At 45.1% G+C, this 20,476-nt stretch overlaps 1 pseudogene across 1 annotated transcript in view; it reads right to left on the reverse strand.

Annotated features, from left to right (window-relative positions):
• LOC311112974 (chromodomain-helicase-DNA-binding protein 3-like) overlaps positions 1–20,476 on the reverse strand; it is a 28,735-nt pseudogene that overhangs the window by 276 nt on the left and 7,983 nt on the right. Inside the window, exons 8-21 of the transcript in view lie at positions 19,879–20,060; positions 16,020–16,292; positions 15,658–15,861; positions 15,174–15,391; positions 14,806–14,937; positions 14,488–14,584; positions 14,108–14,299; positions 13,473–13,673; positions 13,145–13,282; positions 8,978–9,099; positions 8,266–8,439; positions 1,189–1,330; positions 199–330; positions 6–50 (exon numbers count right to left, since the gene is read on the reverse strand). The product of the transcript in view is annotated as a chromodomain-helicase-DNA-binding protein 3-like (transcript). The remainder of the gene's footprint in view (positions 1–5; positions 51–198; positions 331–1,188; positions 1,331–8,265; positions 8,440–8,977; positions 9,100–13,144; positions 13,283–13,472; positions 13,674–14,107; positions 14,300–14,487; positions 14,585–14,805; positions 14,938–15,173; positions 15,392–15,657; positions 15,862–16,019; positions 16,293–19,878; positions 20,061–20,476) is intronic.

A 20,476-nucleotide genomic window follows, 5' to 3' on the forward strand; every position in this document is an offset into this window, starting at 1 on the left:
ATAACCTCCAAAGTCCAGAAGTCCTCCAACAGGTCCAACATCTTAGTCATCTACCAGGGAGAGAGGAGAGAGGGGGAGGAGAGCAGGAGAAAGCAGAGAAATTGTTACGGAAGTGCTAACAGTGCGCATGTTTGTATTGCGCGTGTGTGTGTGTGTGTGTGTGTGTGTGTATGTGTGTGTGTGTGCTTATGTACCAACCTGTGAGAAGACCAGCACCCGGTGTCCCTGGTCCTTCAGTTTCCTCATCATCTTCTGCAGCAGAGTCAGTTTCCCAGAAGCCTTTGTGAGGTCCGTGCCCTCGTAAGCTCCGCTCGCCGTCTTACGGGCTTCCTAATACCACGGTAAAGACAACACACCATGGCCATGTGATGATATATAACTCATACATTATACAGATATAGCTTCTTTATTGAACTTGAATAACTGAAAGAATATCAACTCTTTAATTTCCATGAACATCTGTTTTTGGCCATATTTACCTTCATGCATATTCCTAGATTTTTTCCCCCCTGGACTGTAATAAGTTATTGTAATAGGCTGTTAACATTTGTATCTATACTACTCCTACCAGAAGGTGTCACTGTTCTGCAATTCAGAGGTGAATTACAGTCTCCTTACAGTGGAAAATGTGATTATTATATAATTGCCACAATGTTGATATTGCTGTAACATAAGTTAATATATACTAATATTTAGTTGCACCCCCTTTTGCCCTCAGAACAGCCTCAATTCGTTGGGGCATGGACTACAAGGTGTCGAAAGCGTTCCACAGGGATGCTGGCCCATGTTGGCTCCAATGCTTCCCACAGTTGTGTCAGGTTGGCTAGATGTCATTTGGGTGGTGGACCATTCTTGATACACACGGGAAACTGTTGAGCGTGAACAACCAAGCACACTGAAATCGGTGCGCCTGGCACCTACTACCATACCCCGTTCAAAGGAACTTAAATATTTTGTCTTGCCCAGTCACCTTCTGAATGGCACACATACACAATCTATGTCTCAATTGTCTCAAGGCTTAAAGATCCTTCTTTAACCTGTCTCCTCCCCTTCATCTACACTGATTGAAGTGGATTTAACAAGTGACATCAATAAGGGACCATAGCTTTCACCTGGATTCACCTGGTCAGTCTGTCATGGAAAGAGTAATGTTTTGTACACTCAGTGTATAATTATGATCATAGTTACCATGGAGGCGACAGGGAAGAGGTAGGGGTGGTTGGCACACTTCTTCAGGTCCATCATGATGTTGAGTAGAGACACCTGGTTACCTCCTCCTTTAGAGTTGAGAGCCTCAAAGTTCCTCGTCAGAATCAACTTGTAGTATTTCCTGTTAGATTACATCAATGAAGAATGCCAGTTAGTGTGTGACTGTTTTTGTGATTAACTGGTTAACTACTCCCTCACTCTCTTTTTCAGTCTCTCCATCTACCATACCATATACTTTCCCTCCTCTCTTTATTCCGCTCTTCCCTCACTCTTTCATTGCCTCTATCTATTCCTTTCCTTTCTTTCTTTCTTTCTTTCTTTCTTTCTTTCTTTCTTTCTTTCTTTCTTTCTTTCTTTCTTTCTTTCTTTCTTTCTTTCTTTCTTTCTTTCTTTCTTTCTCCCTCCCTCTCTCTCTCTCTCTCTCTCTCTCTCTCTCCCTCTCCCTCCCTCCCGCCCCCCCTCTCTCTCTCTCTCTCTCTCTCTCTCTCTCTCTCTCTCTCCTCCCTCCCTCTCTCAATTCAATTCAATAGACTTTATTGACATGGCAAGTAAAATTACTTACATTGTCAAAGTATACATATAACAAAAATGGTGGGACCAACAGCTATAATAATAGTAGTAGTGGAAATGGGACTACCATTAACAGCAACTACAACAACAATATTAATGAGAATAACAATACATTAAAGCAATAGTAGTCGACCAATCTCAACATGACTGAGAAGACACATTACATGCTATGAAAGCCAAAACAAAACAGGAAATATTATTGACATTACATTACACTTTTCACTGGCTGTCCCTCAGGTTGTGGCAGGAGGACACATATTTGGCTGCCAAAATTGCACACTTTGGCTTTTCACCCAATAAATATTTGATTTTTTCTTCCTCTTTTATAGTTTCAAATTCTTTGTACTGAATGATAATTTTGGGAAAGAAAGATTCTCTTAGGTCTGAGTATTTGTCACAGTGTAATAGGAAATGCAGCTCTGTCTCTACCTCTCCCCGGGGGCAGAGTGAGCACAGCCTGTCCTCTCTGGGCAGCCAGGTTTGCCTGTGACGACCGGTCTCTATAGCCAGACTGTGCTCACTGAGTCTGTACCTAGTCAGTGTTTTTCTCAGTTTTCTATCAGTCACAGTGGTCAGATAGTCTGCCACCATGTACTGTCTGTTTAGAGCCAAATAGCATTGAAGTTTACTTTGATTTTTTGTGGTGTCTTTCCAATAGGTGATATATTTTTCTTTTTGCTTTGTGATGATTTGGTTGGGCCAGATTTTCTGAGTGCTGTCCTGAGGCTCTATGAGGTTGGTTTTGGTTAGTGAACTGAGCCTCAGAACCAGCTGGCTGAGGGGACTCTTCTCTTGTTTCATCTATTGACATAGTAGAGCTGTGTGATGGAATGTTTTGGGGTCACTTGTTTTTAGATGGTTGTAAAATTTGATGGCTCTTTTTTCTATTCGAATAAGGAGGGGGTATTGGCCCAATTCTGCTCTACATGCGTTATTTGGAGTTTTTCTTTGCACTTGCAATACAGTCTTGCAAAACTCTGCATGCAGTATTTCGATTGGATGTTTGTCCCATTTGGTAAATTCAGTATTAGAGAGCGGACCCCATACTTCGCTGCCATATAGAGCAATTGGTTCTATAACTGATTGGAAAATTTTGAGCCAGATTCTAATTGAATTTCGATTTTAATATTCCTTTTAATGGCATAGAATGCTCTTCTTGCTTTGTCTCTCAGCTCATTCACAGCCATGTGAAAGCTACCTGTGTTGCTGATATTTAGTCCTAGATATGTGTAATTTTTGGTGTGTTCTAATAGAACTGTGTCCAAATAGAATTTATATTTGTCATCCTGATTTCCGGACCTTTTTTGGAATATCATTATATTAGTTTTTTTTAGATTAACGGTCAGGGCCCAGGTCTGACAGAATCTGTGCAGATGATCTAGATGCTGCTGTAACCCCTCCTTAGTGGGAGACAGTAGCACCAGGTCATCTGCGTACAGCAGACACTTGATTTCAGTGTTGTGTAGGGTGAGACCAGGTGCTGCCGATTCTTCTAATGTTTTTGCCAATTCGTTAATGTAGATGTTAAATAGTGTTGGACTTATTGGGCAGCCCTGTTTCACTCCACGTCCCTGAGAGAAGAAGTCTGTTTGCTTGTTGCCGATTTTAATCGCACATTTGTTTTTAGTGTACATTGATTTAATAACATCATATGTTTTCCCTCCAATACCACTTTCTATTAGTTTGTAAAAAAGACCTTCGTGCCAAATTGAATCAAATGCTTTCTTGAAGTCTACAAAACACGAGTAGATTTTGCCTTTGTTTTGATTTACTTGTTTGTCAATTAGAGTCTGGAGGGTGTAAATGTGGTCTGTTGTACGATAATTTTTTACAAATCCAATCTGGCTTCTGCTTAGGACGTTGTGTTCATCAAGGAAATTATGTAGTCTGCTGTTTATGATACTGCAGAGAATTTTCCCCAAGTTGCTGTTAACGCAAATTCCTCTGTAATTATTTGGGTCAAATTTGTCTCCATTTTTATACATTGGTGTGATCAATCCTTGGTTCCAAATATCAGGGAAAATACCTGCAGTTAGGATAATGTTGAAGTTTGAGTATAGCCAATTTGAATTTGTGGTCTGTATATTTGATCATTTCATTTAAAATACCATCAGCACCACAGGCCTTTTTGGGTTGGAGAGTGCAAAGTTTTTCCAATAATTATTGTTCTGTAATTGGGGTATCCACAGGATTCTGATAGTCTTTGACTGCTGATTCAAGGATTTGTAATTTTTCTTGTATATCTTGTTGTTCTGGGCTCTTTGTTATATTGCTGTAGAGGTTTGCAAAGTGATTTCTCCACATATCCCCATTTTGGATAGCCAATTCCTCATTATGAGGTTTGTTTAATTTATTCAAATTCTCCCAGAAGTGGTTTGATTCTATGGATTCCTCAATCACATCTAGCTGATTTCTAATGTGCTGTTCCTTTTTTGTTCTTAGGGTGTGTTTGTATTGCTTCAGTGTTTCCCCATATTGAAGACGTATATTTTTGTTGTCTGGGTCTCTGTGTTTATGATTAGATATATTTCTCAATGACTTTCTTAGATTTTTGCAATCATTATCAAACCATTTTTCATGACCTATTATTTTTGGTTTGCTCTTATGTTTCTTAAGATTAGCCAAGGAGGCTAATTTGTCAAATATAAAGTTTATGTTCCAAACGGCCAAATGTATACCTTCATTGGTGTAGGAGAATGTTAATGCTAAAAAGTTGTCCAGGAGAGATTGTATTTTTTGGCTACTAATTGCTTTTTGGTAGATATCTGTACTGTTTGCACTCCATCTATAGGTCTGTTTAGTACCATGTAATTTATTGGGCCGTGATGCTTCATGGTTGGGTTCTGCTCTTTTCAGATACACTGTGATTTTACTGTGGTCAGAGAGAGGTGTTAGTGGGCTGACTGTGAAGGCTCTGAGAGACTCTGGGTTAAGGTCTGTGATGAAGTAGTCTACAGTACTGCTGCCAAGGGATGAGCTGTAGGTGTACCTACCAAAAGAGTCCCCTCTTAACCTACCATTGACTATGTACAGACCCAGTGTTCGACAGAGCTTCAGGAGCTGTACTCCATTTTTGTTTTTCACTTTGTCATAGTTGTTTCTAGGGGGGTATGTGGGGAGGTAAAGGTTGTTGCTTCCCGGTAGGTGTTTGTCCCCATGACTGTTAATAGTGTCTAGTTCTTCTGCTGTTCTAGCATTCAGGTCTCCACAGACCAGCACATTGCCTTGGGCCTGAAAGTGACTAATCTCCCCCTCTAGAATGGAGAAACTCTCTTCATTGAAGTAGGGTGACTCTGAGGGGGGAATGTATGTGGCACAGAGGAAGACGTTGTTATCTGTTAAGATAGCCTCCTTGTTGATTTTTAGCCAGATAAAGAATTCTCCTGTTTTGATCAATTCGATTGAATTAGTTAGTTCAGATTTATACCATATTAGCATTCCCCCTGAGTCTCTGCCCTGTGTGATTCCTTTTAATTTGGTGGATGGTACGATTATCTCCCTATAACCTAGTGGACAGCCAGTGGAAACATCACCTCTGCACCATGTTTCCTGTAGTACTACAATATCAACATCATCAATTTCTTTAAGGAAGTCTGGGTTTCTGCTCTTTAGCCCAAAAGCAGAGGACCAAGCCTTGTAAATTCCAACATGCAACGTAAAAAGACTTCATAACTGTTTTTTCTTTACATTCCAAATGAGATAAACACTCACAATCCAACAAGAACTATTAAAATAGGATTTTTTAATTAAGGTAAACTCTTATTATGCAAATGTGATTTGTTTATCATTTAAGATAGTATTTGTGTCATGCCACTTGGGTGGATGTAGTGTGAGGATGGTGGAGTTCTTGTGCTCATCTTACCATGACCCTCGGCCTATCACATGTGAGCATAGTAGATTCAGCATTTGTTTGATGTCACTCATTTCGTTGGTGGGAGCTGGACCAGTTGCTCCTCTCACAGCTTGTGCATAGCTCTGTCTGCCTGGCTGTGGCTCCTCCAGGTGTGGGTCTGTGGTGGGGGGGAGGGGGGTGTTAGGCCTCGTCTGGGTGGGTCTGAAGCTGGGCTGGGGTGGTCTGTGCTGCGCTGGATGTGGTGGGCATTGAGGTTGGTGGTGCTGTGGCTGTGGCTGGGGGGTCCAGGGTACTGGTCCGGGGTGTTGTCTCTGTGATCTCGGGGGGGGGTGGAGATTGCTCCGCTGTTCCTGGGTGGAGAGGTCGGGATGCGGTTTAAAGCGACGTCCTTGAGAGTCTTAGCAAGGATGGGGACTGTCTCCCTGTACAGGTGAACATGGTCATAGAGACAGTCCAGATCGAGGGTGGGATGGTGGGCCAGGTGTACATTGGGTCGCAGGGCACAGTCCCGGGAGAGGCTGGCGTTTATTCTTTGGATTGTGGCAGGGTGGAAGTCCTTCCTCTGTAGAAGGGTTGACACCACGATCCTTGAGTTGGGGAAAATTGCGGAGGCCTTCTCAATCACTCCCCGTAGTGAAGTCGCCACCCTCTCCTGCTGAGCACGCAGGTCGTTGCTTCCGGTGTGTATGATTATGTGGCTTGGCGACCCAAGCTGGGCCTTATCAAGCAGCGCCATGGCACTCTGCGTTGTTGGGCACCACACCTTTCTCGTTTTGTGTCTAGGGAAAAGTTTCTTCTCCTGAACAAACTTCCCATTTGAGTCCATCAACAGGACAATCTCAGCCAGTGTTTCTTCTGGACTGGAGGGGGTAGAGTTGGGGCTGGTGGGTGTTGGAGCTGGGGTGTGGCTGGTCTGTGCCGGTGCCGCTGTCAGTGGGAGGCTGTTCTGGGGGCTGGGGGGGAGGTATGCAGCCGGCAGGGCTGGGGAGGCCTAGCTGGTTGAGGTGGGCTCCTCTGCTGTGTGATGGCAGGTCATAGAGTGGTGATCTAGCTGCTCCTGCAGTCTGTCTTCTGTTCTCTTTCTCTCCTGCAGCTCCTCTCTTAGTGTGGTCAGCTCGTTATTACTGCTCTGCCTGTCTTTTTGGAGCTCTCTCACCTCCTTTGTTAGATCAGCCAGCTCTCTCTTGAGTCCGTCTCTCTCTTGCTGAACTTCTTTCAACTGTGTTGCAAGGCTGCTGTCCTGCTCTGTCCGCACCTTGGTTAGGAGCTCCTCTAAGGTGTGGATGTCTGGTTGCTGTTTGCTCACACTCTCCCTGAGCAGGACCACCTCTCCCTCCAGTGTGGTGAACTGATCCCTCATGGCAGCCATGGTGGTGAGTAGGGCCTGAGCCTGCTCTGCACTGAGGGGGTCGCTCTCCTCCTGTGGCGTGTCCTCCACTATGGTGGGAAGAGAGGTGCTGGATGTGCCTTTTTGGGTGGGGATAGTGGGGGTGAGGGTGGTGCTGGTGGAGTTTGTCTTGTGGGAGGGCATGTCACTGGTGGTGTCCTTCTCTCTCTCTGCTCTCTCCTTAATGGTCTGAAAGTCTGTTTCAAACAGCCTAAGGTTACCTTGCACCATGACAGTCCCAGTCTTGTAGAGGTTGATTGTTATCATGGTGCTGTCAGGGTCATCTGTCTCTTTCACTTTCAGCTTCCACCCATTACAGATTCCCTCTTTCTTTACGGATGGGTAGTGAGAGCAGACTGCTGAGCGCCATGCATTTGGCTGGTCAGTGAGAAAGATGAGATTACTCACATCACCGTTTTTGTAGAGGTCTGTGAAAAGGGTTTCTGGCCTCCCCTTTAGTAGATTCTGTTTAAAAGCTTTCCTTGTTGTGTCATTTTTGGCCTCTGGAGGGTAGAGAATGGACTCAGCGCTGAGAGGGAGTGGGGACATGGTGCCTGTGGGCTCTGCTACTACTGCTGCTGCTGCTCTGTTCTGCTGCACCGTTGCTATGGCAACCAGTTTTGTTTGTCTGCTGCTGTTGCTAGCTAGCTCCTGTTTAGCTAAAAAAACAGCAAAAAGAGTGAAAGATCTTCACACACAAAAACAGAAGATATGTTTGAAGTTGGAGTCCGTGCTTCTTTTTGATATACTCACTCAGTTTGGTCGCTTGATGTAGTTGTATTAACTCCCCTTGCTAGGTTTGTCCTAGCTCAATTTTCTGGCTGGCTTGTTAGCCTGCTGGCTAGGTTTTTGTTGTGTAGCTAGCTAGTGAGAGTCAAAACTTCTTAATTTGAGGCGCAAAGTTACTTTTTTTTCTATTCTGATTTAATAGAGTTGTTGTTCATCACTTCTTGCCTTGAATTATTTTTAGATTCGAGTGTTTATCTCATTCTAAAAACAAAAAAACTGAAATAAATCAGGAGCTCATGTTGAGCATGACCTCTCTCTCTCTCTCTCCCTCCCTCCTGCCCCCCCCCCCTCTCTCTCTCTCCCTCCCTCCCTCTCTCTCTCTCTCTTTCTTTCTTTCTTTCTCTCCCTCCCTCCCTCCCTCCCTCTCTCTCTCTCTCTCTCTCTATCTCCTCTCCTCCCTCCATGCACCTCCCCCCCCTCAACTCTCTCTCCACCCTTCCACCTCACTCCTCCTTACTTCTGCATGGGGCTGAGTTCCACTCGTACGATGAGCTCAGTCTTGGCCGGCATGTTCTTGAAGACGTCAGCCTTCAGCCTCCTCAACATGTGGGGACCCAGCAGGTCGTGAAGCTTCTGGATCTGGTCCTCCTTGGAGATGTCTGCAAACTCCTCCAGGAACCCCTCCAGATTACTACAGACGGAGGGAGGGTGGAGGGAGAGGAGGAGAGTGAAAGGATGTCTGGTGAGTGGACGACATTTAGGTTGAAAACATGCAAATAGAAGTAGAGATGCACAACTGTGCTGTGTGTGAGTGGTTTGCGTGTTTATATTGCTGCGTTTAGAAAAGCAGCCCAATTCCACTAATTGGTATTTTGACCAATCACATCAGATCTTTTCACGTCAGATCTTTTTCAGAGCTGATCTGATTGGTCAAAAGACCAATTAGTGGGAAAAAATTATCCGAATTGGGCAGCCTGTCTAAACGTAGCCTATGAGTGTGTGCATCTATACATCCACATACGTCCAAGTCTGTGTCAGTCTATATGTACATGTTATGTGTATGTGTTTCTATGGCTGTGTTTACACAGAGAGCCCCATTCTGATATTTGGCCCAATTATTGATCTGATAGGTCAAAAGTCCAATTAGTGGCAAAAGATCAGAATTGGTCTGTCAGTGTAAACACAGCCATTGTGTGAAGATGTGTGTGTGTGTGTGTGTGTTCCCCTACTTGAAGCGGTTGGGAGTGAGGAAGTTGAGCAGGTGGAACAGCTCCTCCAGGTTGTTCTGTAGAGGAGTACCAGTCAGCAGCAGCTTGTGGTCAATCTTATAGTCATTCAGACGTCTGAAGAACTGAGGAGAGAAAACACAGGCAATAATTCATTGATTGATTAAACGATTGATTGATTGTTGACGTTTATTGTCTTTCAAGAGGAAATTCTGTACAGTTTCAAGTTTCAAGTTTTATTAGTGAAGTTTTCAAGTTTTATGAGCAGCGAGAGTCTTCCTGGATGGCTCGGTATTGTCTGCCTCGAAGCGAGCATAGAATGTGTTGAGCTTGTCTGGGAGGGAGGCTTTGGTGGGCACCGCACGTGCCTTTGTAGTCTTTGATAGTCTGTAGTCCTTGCCACATGCGAAGTGAGTCTGAGTTGTTGAACATCAATTCAAGAGTCTGTATTGTCTTTTTGCGTCCCTAATTGATAGCTCGTACCTGCTTGCCTTGTACTCGTATACATCGCGCACAAGGCCAATGAAATGAAATGCTTACTTGCAGGTTCCTTCTCGACAATGCAACAACAATAAGACATAATAAAATATAAGAATATACACAAAGTAAATGTCTCAGTACAATAGAATAAACGTTTTAGCATGAGTATAATACAGGAAGGCACAATTTATAGTCCAATATTTACATGTGTTTTGGGGAAGGGGGGATTGGGGGGCAAGTGTATAAATTGAGCAGTATAATAACAGTCTGGTAGCAGCAGTTGTGATGTGTGTGTAGCATGAATGTGTGTGTGTGTGTGTGTGTGTGTGTGTGTGTGTTTATGTGTGTGTACGTGTGTACGTGTGTGTGTGGGGGTGTGTGCATGAGTGAGTGCATGTGTGCTAAGGTGTGGAGAATCAGAGCAGGTGGTCAGTCCAGTTCAAGTGTTCGGCAGTCTGATGGCGTGTAGATACAAACTGTCTCTGAGTCTGTTGGTATCAGACCTCATGCTCCGATACTATCTTCACAACGGTAAGGGAGAGAACAGCTTGTGTGTGGGGTTCTTGATGATGCTGCTGGCTTTCCTCAGGCACTGTTTCAAGTATATGTCCTGGATGGGTGGGAGCACGGTTCCAGTAATGTACTGGGCCGTCTTCACCATCTGCTGGAGGGCCTTGTGGTCGTGGACGGAACAATTCCCATACTAGGCCGTGAAGCAACCGGTCAGGACGCTCTCGATGGTGCAGCGGTAGTATTTGGAGAGGACCCGGGGTGGCTTGCCAAATTTCTTCAGCCACCTTAGGAAGTAGAGACGCTGCCGCGCCCTCTTGACAATGGTGGTGGTGTTGTTGGTCCATAACAAGTCCTCGGTGACGTGGACACAGAGGAACTTAAAACTCTTGACTCTCTCTACTGTAGTCCTGTTGATGTGGATCAGGGAATGTTTCCTCCTCTGCATCCTGAAGTCAACAATCAACTCCTTTGTTTTGCTGACGTTGAGATTGTTGTCCTGGCACCACAATGCCAGTTCACTTACCTCCTCCCTATAGGCTAACTCGTTGTTGTTGCTTATCAGGCCTACAACCGTGGTGTCGTCAGCAAACTTGATGATGGAGTTGGTGTCGTGCAAAGCCATGCAGTCGTGGGTGAACAGGGAGTACAGCAGAGGGCTGAGGACACACCCCTGGGGGGACCCTGTGTTAAGAGTCAGTGTGTAGGAGGTGTTGTTGCCAATCCTCACAGCCTGTGGTCTGCCCGTCAGGAAGTCCAGGATCCAGTTGCAGAGGGTGGTGTCCAGACCCAGGGCTCTGAGCTTGGTGTCGAGCTTGGAGGGAACAGTAGTGTCGAATGCTGAACTGTAGTCAATATACAGCATTCTCACATAGGTGTTCCTCTTGTCCAGATGTGTTACGGCCATGTGAGTAGCGATGGAAATGGTATCTTTCGTGGATCTGTTGGAGCGGTAGACAAATTGGAGTGGGTCCAGTGTGCGTGGGATGCTGGCCTTGATGTGGGCCATGACCAGCCTCACGAAGCACTTCATGATGACCGAGGTGAGCGCGACGGGCGATAGTCATTTGGGGATGTCACCTTGTTTTTCTTGGGCACTGGGATGATGGTGGTCTCCTTAAAGCAGGTGAGGACTACAGCCAGGGAGAGGGACAGGTTGAAGATGTCTGAGAAGACGCCTGCCAACTGGTCAGCACACACTCTGAGGACACGGCCAGGGATGCCATCTGGGCTGGTGGCTTTGTGAGTATTCACTCGTTTGAGAGTTTTCCTCACATCACCCTCGGAGAGCGAAAGCACCTGGTCGTCTGGAGCAGCGAGAGTTTTCCTGGATACCTCGGTATTGTCTGCCTCGAAGCGAGCATAGAATGTGTTGAGCTTGTCTGGGAGGGAGGCTTCGGTGGGCACCGCACAGCTGGATTTGCCTTTGTAGTCTTTGGTAGTGTGTAGTCTTTGCCACATGCGTCGTGAGTCTGAGTTGTCGAACATCAATTTAAGGTTTGAGTCTGTATTGTCTTTTTGCGTCCCTAATGGATTTGGGGAGCTCGTACTTGGTTGCCTTGTACACGTCGCGCGCCACCGAGTCATCGGGTTCGTTCTGCTGACATTGAATGCTGCAGTACGGGCCCTCAGCATTGTACGGATATCTCCGTTCATCTAGGGTTTTTGGTTGGGGCAGTGGTGTAGTGGTGCAGGTATACTCTAATTTTGCCCTTTAGTTTTCCAAACGGCCTGTCCGGCGAAGAAAAGGCGCCCTGTCTGAAAAATGTGATAAGAAAGAATGACCTATGAATGACCTACAATGATGAATCCAATATTGGTCTTTCACAGTCAGGCCAACCCAAGCTGTACTGTGAAGTAGGTTTCAGATTTCCCCCAATTTTTTCAGGTCAAAGTCATACTTTTGAAAACAGAAAAACAACATAATTGTATGTTCTAAGTCAATAACAAGGCTTAAACCACATCAGGAGACCACTTTTGAGGTCTGGGAAAATCGAAGAAATTTAGATTTTTTTGAGTAACCCTTTAATTCACGTGTGCAGGCACATAGCCCTATTGTTTGATTAGCGTTGTTTCTGTAGCACATGAGATGGAGTTTGCAAAAGAAATGGCCACTGGATTGACGCAAATAATCATGATATCATTCTGAAAGGTAGGCATAGCTAGTTAACATTTAATAGAGAAGGTTTCTGGGAAAGCCTTTCCATCTACCAGAAGATAGTTAGGCCTAACATTAGCATCGCTATATTTTTCCAGTTTCTTAATTGTTTGAAACCTGGACGTTTTACTTCATATTATGAGGCATGTCTTATCTTGCTTCAAAGTAGCCTATAGCCAAAATTCCACCATAGAAACGTGGAGGCAATTATTTTTATAAAGACTTACTCATTTAAATTCTCCTGTTCTATTGGTTTTCTTTCAACTTTCTTTCATTGTCTAGCAGCCAAAAGGCATGATCCTAGTCACATTAGCAACCCATGATAGTTGTTGCATCTTTAAATCCCCCCTCTTTCTAACAGATATTTACATCTCTGTTCATGAAACCGCTTGTATGTGCGGTGCACATTTTAGAACTTGGTGTTTTCCCGCAAATTGCATTTTGAAACATTCACACGTAGGCCTACTGCTGCGCCTAAAATGTGATGAAATAATAGTTTATCAACATTTTAAGCTAAAAAGTCTGATCTGTTCCATCAGCCCTATTAGTTGACATGGTATATACCTCCACTACACTACTTTGATACCTATCAGGGGGGATTAAGAAGTGAGTATACGCAATGTCCACTGAAAAATAAGTGGGTATATGGCGTATACCTGCATATACCCTCCACTACACCACTGGGTTGGGGTATGTCCGGATTGTTTTTGTGGGTACAACATCATCAACACATTTCCTAATGAAGCCTTTGACTGACGATGTATATTCCTCAATGTTGATGGATGAGTCCTGGGTGGATGAATCTTTGACCATATTCCAATCAGTATTCTCAAAACAATCCTGCAGCATTGAGCCTGCCACCTCTGTCCAGCGCCTCACTATTCTCTGTGTTGGTGGGTCCCTCTTGAGTTCCTGCTTGTAGGCGGGGAGTAGGAACAGAGAGACGTGTCCTGATTGGCCGAAGTTAAATACAATACAAACGCACACAAACACACACACAAAACCAAACATGGGCAGCCTACCTTGCTCTGGTTGTTCTTGAGGCGGTGGGCCTCGTCCACCACTAGACAGGCCCAGTCTATAGACTTCAGGGAGGTCTGGTCTATCGTCACCAGCTCATAGGAGGTCAACAGGACATGGAACTTTATAGGGGCTTCTCTCTGGAGAGGAGAGAGAGAGGAGGAGGGAGGGGAGAGAGAGGGGATAGAGAGGATGGGAGGGGGAGAGGGACAGAGAGAAACAGAAGCAGATATTCGATTTTTTACTTTTTTAGAAGATGGGATGAACTCTCCTCAACTCTTCTCTCCCCCCTCCTCCCCTCCTCTCCCCTCCCCTCCCCTCCTTCCTCACCCTCAGTTTGAAGGCTTTCTTCCCTCCCCGTACGGCCGCGTCGTCGAAGGTCAGCTCGTTCTCTCTGATGATGGCTCTGCTGTCCTTGTCCCCTGTGTAGGTCACCACGTAGAAGTCAGGGGCCCACATCTCAAACTCTCTCTCCCAGTTAATGATGGTGGAGAGGGGGGCGCTCACCAGGAACGGGCCCCTAGTGTGGCCCTTGGTGGGGGGAAGAGGGGAGGAGAGAGATTTTCTTTTTTTTTACAAAGATGACAGTGCAGAAGAAAGATGCATTGATAATGAATATAATATAATACTTTATTATTCTATTAAAATAGAATATAATACTTTATTATTCTATTAAAACAGAATATAATACTTTATTATTCTATTAAAACAGAATATAATACTTTATTATTCTATTAAAACAGAATATAATACTTTATTATTCTATTAAAACAGAATATAATACTTTATTATTCTATTAAAACAGAATATAATACTTTATTATTCTATTAAAACAGAATATAATACTTTATTATTCTATTAAAACAGAATATAATACTTTATTATTCTATTAAAATACAACAGGATACTCAATCGGGATTTTGCATAGCACATAGAACACAGAGTTCCTAACGGTGCCGTCCTACCTCTTTGAAGAGTGAGTAGAGGAAGACGATGGTCTGGATGGTCTTGCCCAGCCCCATCTCGTCTGCCAGGATGGTGTCAGTGCCCTGTGCCCAGCTGAAACGCAGCCAGTTGAGCCCCTCCAGCTGGTACAGGTGCAGAGTGCCCCCCGTCGCCGTCACAAAGTCCGGCTGCTCCTCGTACTTTATCGTAGGCTGGAAGATAAAGAGAAGGAAAGAGAAGGAGGGATGGTGATGAACGGGGAAAAAGGAGATAAACGTAATTGACATACATGTACAGAATGACACTAGAGTTTTGACTTGGTAGTGAGAGTTGATCGGCTACCGGAATGACGACCTATAGATGTGGCTGTTACAGAGTGAGTGAGCCAATCAGAACTCACGTCGTTGACAGGTGATCTGTGGGGGTCTTCGCTCTCTTCCATCCTCATGCTCCTCATCCTCCTCGGCATGTCTGGGGCCTCCTTCATCACCTCATCCCTGAATCAATCAATCCATCAATCAATCAATCTATCAATCAGCCAATCAAAAATCCAGTGTCCCTGAGCTATTTACAACAGCATACAAGGTTGGCCAAATTTGGTTTGAGATGTAGAACTTTGACGGTCACCATGTTGACACTAACATTACCAAGACAGATTCACTGTAGTAGTGTTTGGTGCCAACATGGATGCCAGTTGGCCAGTACAGTACTCCAGTACCTGTGTGCCCAGTAGTTGGCCCTGTGGATGACAAACTCTGGCATCTCCAGATCGTCTCTCTCCCATGTGCACTGGTCGTAGGTCAGGTCTCTCCACTTGACCAGGTAGTGGTATATCCCTTTCTTGTCCATACTGGGAAACCCACACACACACGTACATCCGTACACATACATTATGGCCTGAACTGCACACATATTGTAACAATCAATAAACTAGCACACACACACACCCCGCCTCACACACACACCCCGCCCACCCACCCACCCCCATCTCTCACACACACACACACACACACACACAAACACAAACCCCACCTCACACACAAACACAAACCCCACCCCACACACACACCCCACATGCACACGTACCTGTGGTTGATGATGCGGTGGACCATCATCCATTCAGGCTTGATGCCGTATTTATAGAACTTGTCATCCAGGGCAGCGTAGTCTGGGTCTTTCAGCCTCCTCTTCTCACTCTTAACACTCTCCTCCTCTCCCCCCGACCCATAGTCCAGACTGGGAGGCTCATCCATATCTGTCTTTCTCTGGTAGTTACGGAACATCACCGAGTGGAAGATCTCCAGCTAGAGGGATGGAGGGATGAAAAAGAGGAGAGGAATAGGAGGAAAGAGAACATTTGTTGAATGAAAGCAAGGAAGGGAAGTGTGTAGGATACTTGCATGCTAAGCGTCTTGCCGTTTTTCATATCATTACATCAGCCTCTCCTCCAACTGTTTCACCCTCTTTTTCTTTTTCAGCCTCTCTCTCTCTCTCTCTCTCTCTCGCTCTCTCCCTCCCTCCCTCCCTCCCTCCCTCCTTCCCTCCCTCCCTCCCTCCCTCCCTCTCTCACCTGTAGTTCAGTGATCCAGGTACAGTGCCAGTAGGACTGTCCGGTCAGCTTGACAAAGAACTCCCTCTCAGCCCTGCCCTTCATGGGGGGTGGCGGGGGAGCATCAGGAGGGGTATCGGGGGTGGGGGGCACGGGTACAGGATCGGGGGGCTCGCCCCATCGCCAGTGGAGGATCCTCTGTACCCTGCCCTTGATAGCAGGACACTGGGGGAAGAAGTCGAAAATGAGGAATCCAAATAGATTAGAGTAATGTCAAGTAGAGTAGATTGAATACAATACAATAGAATACAATAGGAAATACTGTCCAAACATTGTGGACATTTGCATTGTACACATAATGATAACAAACAAACAAGACTTACGGTGCAGCGTGGACACAGCCACTCTCCGTTGGGGATCTCAGGCAGGGGCGGGTTGAGGCAGTGGATGTGGTAGGAGGAGGGACAGGTGTCGCAGCATAATAGCTCCCCCCCATCCTTACAGACCCTGCAGAACTCCATGTGGTCATCCTCCTCTTCCTCCAGTCCTACCAGCAGTCCAACCCCAGGTACCTCTGGTACCACCATGTCCTCACTCTCCTCCTCAAACTCCTCAAAGTCCTCATCCTTCGCTTCCCACTGGATCCCTTCTTTCTCCTGCAGGAGAGGAGAGGAGGAGAGGAAGAGGACAGGAGAAGAGGAGGACAGGAGAGGAGAAGAGGAGAGGAGGAGGACAGGAGAGGAGAAGAGGAGAGGAGGAGGAGAAGAGGATTGCATGGGGAATTAATAGGTAAATACAATTATTTGATCCATTATCCATTATCATCATCATTGGTAGGGTTTATATGTCTGATGATACCTTACAGTGCATTCGGAAAGTATTCAGACCCCTTGACCTTTTCCACATTTTGTTACGTTACAGCCTTATTCTAAAATTGATTAAACAAAATAAATCCTCATCAATCTACACACAATACCCCATAATAACAAAGCGAAAACATTCATAATTCATCATTCATAATTAATGTTTGCTTCATTCATGCTTGGGGGTTTGCCAAAAGGCACCTAAAGGACTCAGACCATGAGAAACAAGATTCTCTGGTCTGATGAATCCAAGATTGAACTCTTTGGCCTGAATGCCAAGCGTCACGTCTGGAGGAAACCCGGCACCATCCCTACGGTGAAGCATGGTGCATCATGCTGTGGGGATGTTTTTCAGCGGCAGGGACTGGGAAACTAATCAGGATCGAGGGAGAAATGAACGGAGCAAAGTACAGAGAGATCCTTGATGAAAACCTGCTCCAGGACCTCAGACTGGGGCGAAGGTACACCTTCCAACAGGACAACGACCTTAAGCACACAGCCAAGACAACGCAGGAGTGGCTTCGGGACAAGTCTCTGAATGTCCTTGAGTGGCCCAGTCAGAGCCCGGACTTGAACTCGATCGAACATCTCTGGAGAGACCTGAAAATAGCTGTGCAGCGACGCTCCCCATCCAACCTGACAGAGCTTGAGAGGATCTGCAGAGAAGAATGGGAGAAACTCCCCAAATACAGGTGTGCCAAGCTTGTAGCGTCATACCCAAGAAGAATCAAGGCTGTAATCGCTGCCGAAGGTGCTTCAACAAAGTACTGAGTAAAGGGTCTGAATACTTATGTATATGTGATATTTCAGTTGCTAAATTTTTAGCAATTTACAAAAATGTCGAAAAAACTGTTTTTGCTTTGTAATTATGGGGTATAGTGTGTAGATTGATGAGGAAAAAGGCTGTAACGTAACAAAATGTGGAAAAGGTCAAGGGGTCTGAATTGGCTCACACACTGTGAATAGAGTACACACAAAAAGTAGCATTACACGCAGCTCTGTCTGTACTGCTGACATAAACAATCAGCAGACTTGAGGATTATTACAGTTTTTCTCAATTGCTAAAACACTAAACCCTATTGTCTGAACCAAATGCTCAGTTGCCTGAACCCACTGATTGAATCAATCACTCTTTTGGCAAAACCATAAGCACTTTTCACCTGTTTAGACATAACTTGCCAACACATTTTCATTGTGATGCACCCGTGCTGCATAATGGTGAGCACAGGTGACAAAAGTCAAACACAATTAGAGCACAGGTGTCACCACTTGAACACAACAACTCAAAATTGATCACACTTGTGGCTAATGATGTGAGGGAACATATACAGTAAGCCAGTTCAGAGAGCACTGGTTTGTGAGGCCCTACAATGGATAGAAATCTGAGAGGAAGAGTTCGTGTGAGAGGAGGTCGAGGTGGTCGAGGTGGTCAGCGAAGACAAAGAACAGTAATATCTGATGAAATCAGAGCTACTGTGATTGACCATGTTCTTGTCCATGGTATGAGCATGAGGGAGGCTGGACAAAGGGTACAACCAAACATCAGTAGATTCACTGTGTCCACCATAATCCGAAGATTTAGAGAAGAGAACAGGTAATTACCTTTTTTTGACATTATAGTACAGTATGTAAATGTTGACAGCAATTACTGTATGACATACTATATACTGTCCAACAGTATACTGTAAGTAAATATATGTTTCAGTACATCACTGTACCAATGTACTGTAGTATTGTAATGGAGGGTTGGTCTAACTGTTTGTAGGCCTAGTATTCCATGTATATTTTTTGTAACTCCATGTTCTCTTTTTGTAGAATTGAAAGACTGCCACATGGGGGTGGGAGGACAGGTATGTTCTCCCCACACCAAGAGACCCTAATTGTTGATATGGTCCGTGAGAACAATGCCATTAAACTGAGCGAAATTCAGCAGAAGATCATTGAGGACCATTTACATTTTGAGGGTATCAACAGTGTCAGCCTCTCTACTGTTGATCGTGTCCTCAAGCGCAACAGACTGCGCATGAAACAGCTATACAGAGTGCCCTTTGATCGCAACTCAGACAGAGTCAAAGAGCAAAGATTCCAGTATGTACAGGTTGGCATATATCCAGACACATTCAATGTTGATTACTCTAAGTAGTGATTTACTGTAGTGGCCTAAATCACTTTTTCCGTATCACTTACAAAACTATATCTATTTCTACAGAGGGTTTTTCAACTGGATGCAATGGAAAGACCCCATCAATACATCTACATGGATGAAGCTGGGTTTAATCTCACCAAAAGGAGAAGGAGAGGCCGTAATGTGATTGGCCATCGGGCCATTGTTGGTGTTCCTGGGCAGCGTGGTGGCAATGTCACATTATGTGCTGCCATCAGCAATCATGGGGTTGTCCACCATCATGCCAACCTGGGGCCCTACAACACTCACCAGCTCCTCATTTTCCTCAATCACATGCGAGATGCTTTGTTAGGGCAGCAGGATGAGCATCCCATCTATGTTGTTGTTTGGGACAATGTGAGTTTTCACAGAGTCCTCCAGGTTAGAGAGTGGTACAATATGAACCAAGGTTTTATCAATCTTTGCCTTCCACCGTACTCCCCTTTCCTAAACCCCATTGAGGAATTCTTCTCCTCATGGCGGTGGAAGGTATATGAACGCCAACCTTACACCAGGGTAAATCTCCTGCAAGTCATGGGACTTGCCTGTGGTGACATAGGTGTGGAGGCATGCCAAGCCTGGATACGGCATGCCAGGGTTTTTTTCCCCCGTTGCCTGGCCAGACAAAATGTGGCCTGTGATGTGGATGAAGTCCTGTGGCCTGACCCAGTACGGAGACATGATGCTGTGGCTGAGTAATGCACTTATTTGTATATTTTTGTACTTTATTTTTTACATGGGCTTACTGTACACAAGTGGCAAACGCATAAGATTTCTGTTTGTTTTTACAAGTGCTACATGTAAATGCACAAGATTTCTGTTTTGTCTTTTTGTACAAGTGCTAAATGCACAGGTTATTTTTGTTTTGCAACATGCATTTAGCCTACAGTGAACAATAAACATTTATTTATCCAGCTTCATGTCCTGAGCATTGTGTTTTCTATTTTTCTATGTAGTGTTTAGTGACTGTTCAGTAGTGTTTTTTATTTTGATTGACTCGGGCACGATTTGACAACATAGTTCAGTTTTGAGCACAGATTGAACTGTTTTGAGGTGAAAGTTTGGTTTTGCAAGAAGAGTCTGAGGTTTTGTGAATGTAGCTTGAAAATTGGGTTTTGTGTTCACAGCTAAGAGAAAAGGAGAGCAGCTTTCAAGAAATGTGTCTTAGCAATCGAGAAAAACTGTAACACCAACTTTGAGGACTACGGTACTCACACAGTGGGGGCAACTCCACTTGCCCTCGGGGGCCTTCTCCAGCTCAGGCTCCAGACAGACCAGGTGGTAGGCCCTGGGACAGGTGTCACACAGAATGATCTCCCCTCCCTGCTGGCACACCTCACAGTAGTCCTGGTGGTCTGTCTCATAACCGTCCTCCTCCCCCTCACCCTCATCCAGCACTGACAGAGAGAGAGAAGGAGAGAGAGAGAGAGAGAGAGAGAGAGAGAGAGAGAGAGAGAGAGAGAGAGAGAGAGAGAGAGAGAGAGAGAGAGAGAGAGAGAGAGAGAGAGAGAGAGAGAGAGAGAGAGAGAGAGAGAGAGAGAGAGAGAGAGAGAGAGAGAGAAAGACAGACAGAGAGACAGAGAGAGAGAGAGAGAGAGAGAGAGAGAGACAGAGAGAAAGACAGACAGAGAGACAGAGAGAGAGAGAGAGAGAGAGAGAGAGAGAGAGAGAGAGAGACAGACAGAGAGAGAGACAGACAGAGAGAGAGAGAGAGAGAGAGAGGTGGCAGAGAGGGAGAAGGAGAAAAGACAGAGAGACATCACATGCTGAGCATAAGTCAGACCGATTCAGAGTTTATACCCTTTTTTTAAGG

Source organism: Coregonus lavaretus (assembly GCF_964263955.1).
Source record: "Coregonus lavaretus genome assembly, chromosome: 39".
In the NCBI taxonomy this organism is placed as follows: domain Eukaryota; kingdom Metazoa; phylum Chordata; class Actinopteri; order Salmoniformes; family Salmonidae; genus Coregonus; species Coregonus lavaretus.